The sequence below is a fragment of the Ranitomeya variabilis genome, chromosome 3 (genome assembly GCF_051348905.1).
Source record: "Ranitomeya variabilis isolate aRanVar5 chromosome 3, aRanVar5.hap1, whole genome shotgun sequence".
Taxonomy (NCBI): Eukaryota; Metazoa; Chordata; class Amphibia; order Anura; family Dendrobatidae; genus Ranitomeya; species Ranitomeya variabilis.
Window position 1 is genome coordinate 34,587,868 of NC_135234.1, and position 13,408 is coordinate 34,601,275.

Here is a 13,408-nt window from a genome sequence, read left to right on the forward strand (position 1 = left end):
GGACTCTGGGGCGCTGCAAATGCATTCCGCAATTTTTATGCACATGACGCATTGCGGCAAAAGAAGCATCATGTTCATTATTTTGTGGATTTTTTGCGGATTTCCCATTGTTTTGGAGTGCAGGGAAAAAACGCAAAAAATCCGCATAAAATCCGCAAAAAACCCCGCGTAAAATCCGCGCAAAAACAGGGGAAAAAAAAAACGCATGCAGAATTCCTGCGGAAAACCTCAGGTTTATGTCAGGAAAATTCTGCATGCATTCCGGAAGTGTGCACATAGCCTTAAACTTTCTATAGGGTCCTGAATTGATTTAATCAATTCCTACATTTCTATGGTTACAAGAGATTTCCAACTCATTGCATTATTGTTTTTTTCTACATTTTACACAGCACCCCAATTTTGGGGAAATTTGGGTTATACTTATAACAACATTAACTATCAACTAGCTAACTGTCACTATATCAGTGGTGGTAACCATGGATACCTAAGGTCCTGCAATGCCTGCACATAAAGAATGAAATATAAAGAAGAAAGAGACATAGCGAATTAGAAACACTGTACTACATTTCTAATTGGAGGTGTTTGCTAATATTATTATTATTACACCTACTACATATTGGGATAGGTTTATGGAGATAGGAATACTCCTTTTACAATGGTAAGGAGATACTGGGAGTTGTTACCAGCCACCATCAGACTGCGGACCATACAGGAAGCACAGTAGTGATGAGACACAGGCAGGATCACAAATAAACATTTACATCCAGGTATCTTATAGGTGACATCTTCTCTGCTTGGAGTAATTCTCATCCCTTTTTTCTCCATGTAGTACAGACGCCATGATGAAATTTCACTCTCCTATATCTCCCTCAGATTTCCCTCTTCTCCAGTCTTCTGGAGCATATCCTGATACGGTGCTCTTAAAAATAAAATGATCATTATACTGCCTAATACGTAAAATATCTCCCATGCTGCACCCCTGAACACATAATTGCTCCTCACTGTGCTTCCTGCACAAAATATCCCGCCTCACACTGTCTCTCTCCATAATATCCCCACACTGCCCCTCTCCATAATATCTCCTCACGCTGCTTCTCTCCATAATGTCTCCTCCACACTGCCCCTCTCCATAATGTCCCCTACACACTGCCCCTCTCCATATCTCCCCTCACTGTCTCTTAATAAAGTCCCCACGACCCTGCTGCCCCTCGCTATACTATGCTCCCTTTCACAATCCCCCATCTTGCCCCATAATATCCCCATTGCTCCATAATATCTACCATTTACCCATAATGTCCCAAACTGCTCCAAATATCCACTAGTGCCCAATAATGTGCCCCATTGACCCATAATGTTGCACATTGCCTCATAATGTTGACCATTGCCCCACAATGTCCCCATTGCTCTATAATGTCCACCATTGCCCCATAATGTCCCATGTTGTCCCATAATGTACTCCATTGCCCCATAATGTCCCCCATTGTCTCATAATGTCCTATATTGCCCCATAATGTACTCCATTCCCCATAATGTCCCCCATCGCTTCATAATGTCCCCCATTGTCTCAATGTCCTATATTGCCCCATAATGTACTCCATTCCCCATAATGTCCCCCATTGCTTCATAATGTCCCCCATTGCCCTATAATGTCCCATATTGCCCCATAATGTACTTCATTGCCCCATAATGTCCCCCATTGCCCCATAATGTCCATTATTGCTCTATAATGTCACTCATTGCTTCATAACGTCCACCATTGTCCAATAATGTCCTTCATTTCCCCATAATGTGCCTTGGAAAGTAACAAAAGAATCTTCCCCATGGCCCTCATCTAAAATGGCCAAACATTTCATCTTCAACTCTTTTATTTAGCACTTACCGGTGCCCGCCAGGTTCTTGCCAGCAACAGCAGCGGTGTGATGAGGTCTGTAGTGTGCTGATGTTATCATGCCATTGCATGTCAGAGCCTGGCTGACGAGTTCTTCTCTGCCCCAGTCCCGTCACCACTGTGTTCAACTCTATTAGTGTCTTTCAGACGCGAATACAATTGAATATAGGAGGAAAGGAGCCATCTCCCAGTTCTTGTGGTGGCTTGGACTGTATGTTGTGCAGCCCTATTTTATGTCATACTTTCCAACTTTTGAAATTGGACATGCTAGAGATTTTTTTCAAACCATATACTTTTTATAGGTTACAACCCTTGCTCCATCCTGTTTCCTAACCCCACGAGTCACAGTCAGTACACCTTTTGTATGTAGTAGTTTCTTGGAGGTTTTTCCAGCACCTGGGAGATTTCCCCAGGAAACTTGCCAACGCTTCTGGAAGTATGGGACATTTCGGGATCGTTGGCCTGATTTATGGTCCTTTGTGGCTGGAGCTAATTTAAGGGAACTTTAACTAGAACTTTAAATAATTGGTTTTCTGGGGATGCACTAGTCTTGATTCAAGGGCATTAGGTTGAGGGACGTTTTGAGGGTGTAGCTTATATATTAACCCCTTTCCGCTCCATGACACAAATATCCATCATATAGCAGGTGTGTGTCTACTTAGCGGGGCCCGTACACAAAGAGCTAACTCTGGGGTGTTACCAGTTTTCGATTTTTACAATATTTTTTCCTCCCCTTCTTTCAAGATCTATTTCCATCAATATATCTGTATCAGGACTTGCTTTTTGCAGGACGAATTGTACTTTGAATGACACCATTAATTTTACCATACAATGTACTTAAAAATAGAAAAAAAATTCAAGCAAGGTAAAATTGCGGAAAAAAAACCCCAACTCTGATTTTCCAGGTCAGTACAATTATGACAATACCAAACTTGTACAGATTTGGTTTTATTTTAGTGGTGAAAAATATTATAAATTTGTAAAAATAATTTTTTGTATTTTGCCTCCATTTTCTGAGACTCATAACATTTGTATTTTTTCACAATGGAGTTGAGTGTGGGCTTATTTCTTATGGACCAAGCTGCTGGTATTAATGTCATTTTGTTTGGATTCATACGACAATTTGATCACTTTTCAGGGCTCTTGTATTTTTGGTCCGAGTGCAATAAGACAAAATATCGGATCGGACTGTGATTAATCATATTTTATTTGACTGTGCACAAGGCCGATTATTTTCCTTGGACCATCTGAGGAAAAAAAAATCACAGCTTGCACAATTTGCATCTGGAAATCGGATCGGCCATGCAAGTCAATGGGCCCGTCAAAAAAAATCAGACCACATTATGATGACATTCGAGTTCAGTCTGATTTTCATTGACAGAATGAAGATCGCACCCCACAATCGCATCATGCTAGAGGGGGTGATTGACACATGGATTAGACTGCTACACCCCAGTCCATGTGCTTGTATGTACCCCAAAATGGTATCAATAAAAACTGTAGCTCGCCACGCTAACAACAAGCTATCACACAGCTACATTGACAGAAAAATAAAAAAGTCATAAATCAGAGATGGTGACAGGAGCCACTTTTTTTTTTTGAGGCCAGTAAAAATTTTTACAAGATTTTCACACTTTCAACTCACTTGCAATTTTTCTCCATTTTTCAGTACATTTTATGGTAAAACGAATGGTGTTATTCAAAACTGCAGTTTGTCCTGCAAAAAAAAAAAACTCTCATGTTGACGAAAAATATGGCTCTTAGAGAAAGAGGAGGAAAACAAGAAAAGCGTAAAAATTACAATTGGTCGTGTCCTTAAGGGATAAGGCATGGGTCTGGAAATCTAGTATGGTTTGAGTAGCATGTCATCTGCTGCGTCTGAGACCTTTGTCTAAGCAGACCTCTATGAGTATCCCCACGGAGGGCTTCCTTGACATACATTTTTGTGGTTTCCATTTCCATCGTTAGATGTAAATGCTGGAGGACAAAATAGTTTATCTGTGTTACTGGATTATGTGCATATTATTCTGATTTATTGAGAAAATGAGGCTTCTAGTTGGGCCACTTGAGGAAGCTGACTGTTGTATTTTTCACTTTTACATGATAGCCTTTACTTTATGAACTGCTTTCATGTCTGGAGAATTGTATATAGGTCATTTCATCAAAGTAGGATTAACAAGATTACAGAAGGTAATAATTGTTCAGTTCCAGGATTTATTTAGTTTTGTTCTAGAGACCCGAAGATCTAAAGAAAGTTCAAAAGCGATGACTTAAATGGGAACTCTGTGCTTACAACAAACGTTGCATAAATCGATAATGCAGGTGAATATAAGAAACCTTATAATATATCTCATGAGGGAACTATGCTTCCATACCCACTTATCAGCCACTTCTTCCTCCTTAACTCAACATCCACTCTGGAAAAAACAGCTCAAAATCCTCTTGCTCAGAAAAGACGGACTGCCAACTCTCTGTCCTGTCAGTACGTAAAGTAGATGCTGGGTAAATAAAACACCATGAGATGGGTGGAGGAATTTGTCAATGGAATTTCTCCGCATTCCTGCTGAAATGCTTTAGAATACATTTTTATTAGTGCCCAACAAGGACCAACCTCATTCATCTTCTGTCTACTAGAACACCACCAGTAGGGTGGAGGGGCATGTGTCTTAGGTGCTGGGAGTCAGGGGTGTAGCCAAGGATTTTGGCATTGGTCAGAATGTTTAGAAAGATAAAGGTCTAGGTTGGAGAACTGAATTTTGAAGAAAATCTTAAATACACCTGTGAATATCAGAGATATTAATATGCACTAAATGGATAAAAATGTTATGTCTCCTCCATATTACATCCACAGGAGCTTTTATGACCTCCGTAGGCATTAATATGGAGTTTGTCCCCAATTTCCAACTATAACAGCTTTCACTCTTCTGGCTATCTATAGGATTTGGGAGGTGTCTGTGGGAATTTCTGCCCATTCATCCAAAAGATCATTTGTGAGGTCAGAAATGGATGTTGGGGCGAAGCCGGGCTCACAATCGTTGCTCTAGTTTGTTCCAAAGGTATTGGTTGGTGTTTAGGTCCAGGCTCCGCATGTCCATCGGTCGTGTTCTTCCACATCCACTAACTCCCCATCCATGTCTTAATGGACTTTGTGCACTGAGCAGTCATGGAGAACAGAAAAGGACCTTCCCCAAACTGTTCCCACAAAGCAGAAGCTACAATTGTCCACAATGTCTTGTGCTCAAATATTAATATTTCCCTTCACTGAAACTAAATGACCAAGGCCGACCACTGAAAATCGAGCTCTTAGCATTATCCCTCCTCCACCAAACTCAGTCAGGCAACATTCTCCTGGAACTCACCAAACCCACACTTGTCCATCAGATGCCAAATAGAGAACTGTGATCCATCACTGCACAGAACACGTTTCCACTGCTCCAAACTCCAGTAGCGGCGTGCTTTACACCACTCCATCCCATGCTTGGCATTGAGCATGGTGATGTAAGGCTTGCATGAAGCTGCTCATCCATTGAAACTCATGCCATGAAGCTCCTAGCGGGACACAGTTTTTGCTTCATGATTTTGCCAGAGGAGGCTTGGAATTTTTTACAGTGAGTATCAGTGAGCTCTTTCACAAATGTTATTAAAGGCAGACATTATAGCGAGGGGCTGAATCTCAGATACAGCGGACAATGGGACTGAATAAAAACCTAAATTCAATGATTAAGATGTGCGTCCAAAAACAAGTTTATGGTGTAGATAGAAACGATGGTTATTAACCAGAACATCTAGCCACAGATGACCTCTGTCTCCTTCCCACGCAGCTGTACATGTTCTTCTCCTGTATCCTTTGATTGACATTGTCGCTGCGGATCTCGTTAGATGACAAATGTTAGAAGTATTCATTTCTCTACCAGCCGCCCATATCTTTTCCTGTCTTGTAATCGCAGTTCTTATCTCTAAGTCGGGTTGTGGGTGGAGGGGGTACTGGTAACGAGTTGGCACTTGGACTTTTTTGATAACCTGTTTGCAGTCAGTCCAAGTTGACTATGTCATACTTGAGTGATTGCCGCCCCAGACAGATCTGCTGAGTGTAGTCACTCTATCTTTGCCAGCTAGCTGGAATAGACGCGGCCGCTGATTGGGTCATGCTGTAAACATTCTTGCCCGGTGAAGTAAGTCTGTTTGTATTTTAGGTTTGCCAGGACTAATGAATTAAAAGCCTTGAACTCCCAGGGATTGTCACTTTTTTTTTTTAAAGACTTGACATAGAGATTTCAACCCCCCCTAAAAGTGTGACAACATACTAAACCAGAAGGAAAGAAGGCAAAGTGGGATAAGGAGAGGGCAGCGAGGAAAAAGGCTGCGGGTCCTTCATGGAAAGTGACAATTGCAGGTAGCCTAATGCTGCCCTAACAGCTGTCCCTGCCTCTCAAGCCTCGTCAATGTTACTATGCAGCAAGAGCAGACTTTACTTCCATTGACTTTTTTTCTTCGGAAAGACAACGACCAGCCAAGGAAGTGGCTGTCCTAGGATTACTGAAGTGCACACCCGGCCGGCTGAGTGAGGTAAGGCAACAGGTGTGGACACTGGTCCGGAGGGATGGAACATCACTTAATCTGCGCTGGGATATAGATTTTGCAGACGAGCAGATGGCAAAATTGTAGACAGTTGTTTAGTGTCGAATGGCTGGAGCTTGCACGGGTTTATCAGCTCCGTATGATTACGGTAAATTCACACGCGGCAGATCGGTTGCAGAAATGACTGTGACTGTTGTATTTATTTGATGGGGCTTGCAGAAGTCCATGCACCTGCTGAAGAAACAGCCCCATTCAGATGTATGGTACAGAATATTAATTGCACTTTTTGCAACACTAGGCCTCATTCAGACATCAACTTTTTTTTTTTTCCTTTTAAGAAAATTTAGACTATTTTTCATTAATGATTTGAAACAACTAATCCTATAGTAATGAGTATAGGCAGAAGAAGAGATCCCAATGAGACAATAATCATAAAACCAATATTTTATTATTCAATATTAAAAATACATATAAAAAAGCAAAATGCCGTAGGGAACACCGCTGAAAACAAAACATATACTAAATAAAATAAAAAAATAAAATATACTAATACAAATAAACTCAAAAAAATAAACTAAATAAAATAAAAGTTTTCTTACAAAATATATAATATAAAAAGAATAAGATTGTTTCACATTTTTACAGTTTTTTATACTATTTGATTACATATTTAAAAGATCAAAAGAAATATACGTTAGGTATCCACATGACTGTAATAGCCTAAAGAATTAGATTGACAAATTTAGTGTAAAATGTGAAAAGTAAAGAAAGAATGGTTTTTTTTCCATATTTTGCATTAAGAATGTCTATTAATTGTGTCTCAATTTATGTGTACCGTGGAATAGTAGAATAAGGGGTCATTCAGACATCAGTGAGTTTTCTCGAATGCAAAAATACGTCTGATTTTCATTAGCGTTGTGGATCAGATTTTCGTCAGTGTGTCCATTTTTACCCTCAAAGGTTTTTCAAGTTTGTCCTACCAGACCAAAATGAAAATTGTCAGCATCAGTCTTTATCCTTTAGGGCTCCTTTTCACTTATGAGAAATAAGTGCGAGTCTTGCATGTTAAAACCAAGCTCTGCCGCCGGCACTCCAGAGCGGAGCGTGCAGCTGCATAGCAATACATGGAGCTGAACGCTCCGCTCTTGAGTGCCGGCGCCAGAGCTTGGTTTTAACAAGCGAGACTTGCACGTATTTCTCGCAAGTGAAAAGGAGCCCTTAACTAGGTTCACTTATTTCATCTTTGGTGAAAATTTTTCAATGGAAACCGAAGTTTGGGTTCCCATTGAAAGTTTGTTTCTTTTTTTGGGATGACTTTTTCTGAAAAAGGCCCGGACATGTGAAAGACCAAATAGACTATAATGGATACGAGTCGTATCCGTGATTTACGAGACAATTGAATGAACCCTACTAGGGATGAGCTGACCCATGGAAGTTCAGGTTCGTCGGGTTCGACCGAACTTTAGTCCAAAGAACTCTACCAGAACTCTACCTGGACTTCAACCAGAACATGAACCCTGTAGAAGTCACTGGGGACCCAAACTTTGGTCCCCATTGAAAAATTTCCACCAAAGATGAAATGTGTGGACCTAGCTTAAAAGACTCATTCACATATCCGAATTTGTCAGATAAAATAAATCAATCACGGATCAATTATTTTCATGAGACTCTGATCAGAATTTGATCAGAGTATGGTCTGAGCGTCATCCGTATTTCTCATACATGGAGAAAAAAAAAATTAATCTACCCCTCTCACAGTCCGTGAAAATCGGACCTCTCTTGGATGGTACCCGAGTTCGGGACGATGTTTTTCACAGACCCATAGACTTGTATTACCAACTTTGATCCAATTCTCTGATCAAAATCGGGCATGTCTCCGATATTTTACGCGGCCAAGCAAAAAAAATCAGATGTGTACAGCCCCATAGAATATCACAGGTATGAGTGCTATCTGTGTAAAAACCATGGATTGCACTCATGCGAAAAAAATCGGACATCTTAACGAGCCCTTAAGGTAAGTTCATGCAAATGGACACGACATGTCAACAGATTTCATTTTTTTTAACGGATCAAAAATTAAGTACAAAATTTAAGTAAAAAGACCTGAAACTGTATGTGTGCCCTCAACATTGGCCTAAAGCACTTTGAGAAAAATGAAATCGCTATAGAGTTTCATAGAAATCTACTTTTGGTTCTGTAGAATGAAAGGGTGATAAAAAAATGGCCCAGTTTTATGGATATGGCCGGCGTCACACTAGCGTATTGCATCCGATGCGAGATCACCGGATGCGATATGCTAATGACCCTTGGCTCCTGCTCTGCTGCAAGGGGGAGCCCAGTGTCATACTACTACTCATACTACTGTGCAGCATGCTGCGATTGTCTCGGACCGAGAAAAACGGCCGACAAAAAATCGGCTGCTGGGAGCTGCCCCACAGTGTAACATTGGTCCGAGTGCAATGCGATTTTTTTTATCGCATTGCACTCGTCCGTTTAAGTTGCCAGTGTGATGCCGGCCTAAGGGTCATTTCACACAGTGTTTTTTAGGCTACGTTCACATTTGCGTTGTGCGCCGCAGCGTCGGAGACGCAATGCACAACGCAAATGTGAACGCATGCACAACGCAGCGTTTTGTGACGCATGCGTCCTTTTTTTGCTTGATTTTGGACGCACCAAAAATGCAACTTGCTGCGTCCTGTGCACCCGGACGCGTGTGCCGCAGGGACGCATGCGTCACAAAACGCAAGTGCGACGCATGTCCATGCGCCCCCATGTTAAATATAGGGGTGCATGACGCATGCGGCGACGCAGCGGCGCCCGACGCTGCGTCGCACAACGCTAATGTGAACGTAGCCTTAGTTTTTCCTTAGGTTTGTTTTTCTCCCTACATGTGCTGTGCTCACTACAAACAGTGGGGTAGATTTATCAAAACTGTATAAAAGAAATTGGTCTGTGTTGCCCATAGTAACCAATCACAGCGCAGCTTTCATTTTACCAGAGCTGTTTAAAACATGAAAGCTGAGATCTCATTGGTTGCTATAGGCAGCAAAGACAGTGTTTATTTTAGATCGTTTTATTAATGGAGTTCATATAGGTTTTTCGTGCAGTGTTTTACTGACTTTTAGGTCAGTGGTGTTTCAGCATGTGGTATGTGTGTGGTGTTTTGATTCTGTTTTGTTTGTTTTTTAACATAATCTTCTTTATATGACTGAAAAAACACAAACTCATTGCCAGGTTCACAAAGGTCAGTTTGATGCAATTTTGATGGAGAATTTATGCATCAGTTCATCGTTTTTTACGGGTGTCAGCCACTAATATACCGTTTATAAAAGATAGATATGAGATCGATAATAGATAGATACTAGAAAGATAGAGAGATTATAGATAATAGATAGATAGATAAATAATAGATAGATAGATAATAGATAGATAATAGATAAATAATAGATAGATAATAGATAGATAGATAATAGATAGATAGATAATAGATAGATAGATAGATAATAGATAGATAGATAATAGATAGATATGAGACAGATAATAGATAGATGATAGATAGATAACAGATAATAGATATATAGATAGATAGATAGATAGATGATAGGTAGATAATAGATAGATAATAGGTAGATAATAGAATTGAAATTTAAATAAAACCACATTTTTTTCCACCTTTAAGCTATGGAGTGCTGCCTGCATTTTTTCCTATGTCTGGATTGAGGCAAGTCTTGGATGTTTTGTCTGGAGGCGTGCACCCACCTATTGGTAAAGTGCTGTTCCAATTTTCTATGTCTAGATAGATAGATAATAGATAGATAATAGTTAGATAATAGATATATAGATATATATTATAGATATATAATAGATCGATGATAGATATATCCAGAAAAATGGAAGCAGCACACCGTTGTTGGCTCAAATCACGTGCCGTTTAATTACCTATAGGCAATTCCAACAACGGTGTGCTGCTTCCATTTTTCTGGATATATTTACAAGGTCTGGTACATGCCTGGGAAGCTTTTGCACCCTATAATTGTTTTTGTGCTGCTTTTTATTCTCTTTTTTTCTAGATAGATAGATAGTCGGACATGTAAATAGCCCCACAGAATAAATGTATATAAGTTGCCCAAAGCAACCAATTAGAGGTCAGCTTTATTTATTCACACCGGATTTGATAAATGAAAGCTGAGCTGTGGAAAACTGACTTGTGAACGAGCCCTAAAACTGATCAGGTGCCTCTTAGAGATGAGCAAACCTGAACTCGAAAGTCCAGGGTTCATACCGGACACCCAGCGTCCGGTGCTAAACTCCGAACACAGACTTCTCCCGGAAGTCCATTTCTATAGGGTTCAAGTTTAGGTTCAAGTTCGCGGGTACCTGAACTGAACATTGGACTAAAACTGGGTGGGTTACTGGAACCCAAACTTGCATGGGTCTGCTCATCCCTAGTCACTTTCAGTAAAGTAGCCTTCAGGCCATGCTACTACTCAGTGACTTTCCCCTCTTGCTGTTATAGAGGGGTCCTAAGAAGCGCACCCTGTATATTGACCTTAGGACACATAGGGTTATATAGGCAATCCCGTTAATTCTGGGGCACATCCACAATCCCCTATATCACCTCTCCCGTAGACATCAAGAAAGACATCGTTAGATATCTCACGTTGCACTTGATGGAACAGGTTCATTTTATTAAGAAGCAAGTGTAATTAAACACAAGGGCCGTGTATTTACCAGGCAGACAGGAAATAAATTGGGTAATATTTCTTAGCCCTCCACTTCTAGAATAATAGATGAAGCTTCACAATGTTATAAACCCATCTTGTTACGGATAGAGGTCACAAATAAATTACTTCAAGAAAATGAGGCATTGCTTTATGAAAACGAAGTCAGGGGGATGGGATTGGTATCCTTAATGGCCACATACAAATGAAGAAAACGACAAAGACCCCGATTCATCATTACTGTGTCTCCACATTTCTCGAGTCATTTTCTCCTTTTTAGAGCCTTTACTATTTGCACCTAATTTTCTATTCGATTTGTGCCACTTTTTATGTTTCAGGCTAGTTTCACATTTGCGTTTAAAAACGCAGCATTTAAAACGCAAATGCAGGTGGTGAAAAAAACGCATGTAAACGCGTGCAAACGTTTTTTAGACGCATGCGGTAAAAAAATGTGGCGTTTTGACGCGTTTACATGCGTTTTTTCCTGCATTTGCGTTTTTGAAACGCATGCTGAGAATTGTGTGACAGCTGCCAATCATCAAAATCAACAAGAAAACCGACTATAAATAGAAATAGCTAGGGTTGGGGTTAGGGTTAGGGTTAGGATCCCTAGGGTTAGGGTTAGGGTTTGGATCCCTTTATCACCTTGATGGTGGGGGGTGGCTTATCAGTGTGTATTCTTGTTTTTTTCTATTGAAACGCATGCGTTTAAAAACGCAACCAAACGCATTTGCTTAAAAACGCATGCATTTACATAGACAGCAATACGTTTTTTGGCGGCAAAAAAACGCCTCTAGAAATTACTACATGTTGCATTTCCGCAACAAAATGCAAGCATAGAAACGACACATGCGTCGTCAAATGCGGCAAAACGCATACAAAAAAAATGCATGCGTTTTTAACCCCTTACCGACATCGGACGTACTATACCGTCCGATGTCGGCTCCCCTGCTTTGATGCAGGGCTCCGCGGTGAGCCCGCATCAAAGCCGAGACATGTCAGCTGTTTTGACCCTGTGGTCGGCGCTCACAGCACACCTGCAATTCTGCTGTGTAGCAGCGATCTTATGATCGCTGCTACATAGCAGAGCCGATCGCGTTGTGCCTGCTTCTAGCCTCCCATGGAGGCTATTGAAGCATGGCAAAAGTTAAAAAAAGTTTAAAAAAATGTGAAAAAAATAAAAAAAACATAAAAGTTTAAATCACCCCCCTTTCGCCCCAATCAAAATAAATCAATTAAAAAAAAAATCAAATATACACATATTTGGTATCGCCGCGTTCAGAATCGCCCGATCTATCAATAAAAAAAAAAGCATTAACCTGATCGCTAAACGGCGTAACGAGAAAAAAAAATAGAAACGCCAGAATTACGTTTTTTTGGTCGCCGCGACATTGCATTAAAATGCAATAACGGGCGATCAAAAGAACATATCTGCACCGAAATGGTATCATTAAAAATGCTGTCTCGGCACGCAAAAAATAAGCCCTCAATATTGTCTCTTATGCCCGAGCTTCAGTTTAGTACGTAACTGATGAAGGTCCGCTTGAGGGACCGAAACGTTTTTGGGTACTACAATAAAATTTGCACACAAGCATCAGTTGAGTGCTAGGTTTTTTCTTTATTTGGATTAAGGTGTGGGAACCTACCTTAGCACCATTTGACCAGTAGTGCACACGCTATTTTCTACTATGAACTCGTAATGACCTGGAGAATCATAATATCAGGTCAGTTTTAGCATTTAGTGAACCTAGCAAAAAAGCCAAGCAAAAAACAAGTGTGGGATTGCACTTTTTTTGCAATTTCACCGCACTTGGAATTTTTTTCCAGTTTTCTAGTACATGACATGGTAAAACCAATGATGTCGTTCAAAAGTACAACTTGTCCCGCAAAAAATAAGCCCTCACATGGCCAAATTGACAGAAAAATAAAAAAGTTATGGCTCTGGGAAGGTGGGGAGCGAAAAACGAAAACGAAAAAACGGAAAAAGCTCCGGGGGTGAAGGGGTTAATGTTGAATATAGGAAAAAACCGCAAATGTGAAGAAATGCGATTTTTACCATTTTTCACATTATTTACTTTCGGGTTTTTTTTGCACATTTCACGCCATTTCCTGGTGGAGTTTTCAGTTTGGCACATTTTTAGACAAACATGCAACATATTAAAGGGTTTGTGACTTTTGTCTCCAAAAAGTTGCAAAAACTGGATAAATCCCACATTAAGGG

At 40.4% G+C, this 13,408-nt stretch overlaps 1 protein-coding gene across 1 annotated transcript in view; it reads left to right on the forward strand.

Moving 5' to 3' along the window:
• The first annotated feature begins 6,111 nt into the window (after window positions 1–6,111).
• MAP3K7CL (MAP3K7 C-terminal like) overlaps window positions 6,112–13,408 on the forward strand; it is a 59,278-nt gene continuing 51,981 nt past the window's right edge. The window contains exon 1 of the mRNA XM_077299394.1: window positions 6,112–6,454. The gene's annotated coding sequence lies outside the window, so the exon portion shown is untranslated. The remainder of the gene's footprint in view (window positions 6,455–13,408) is intronic.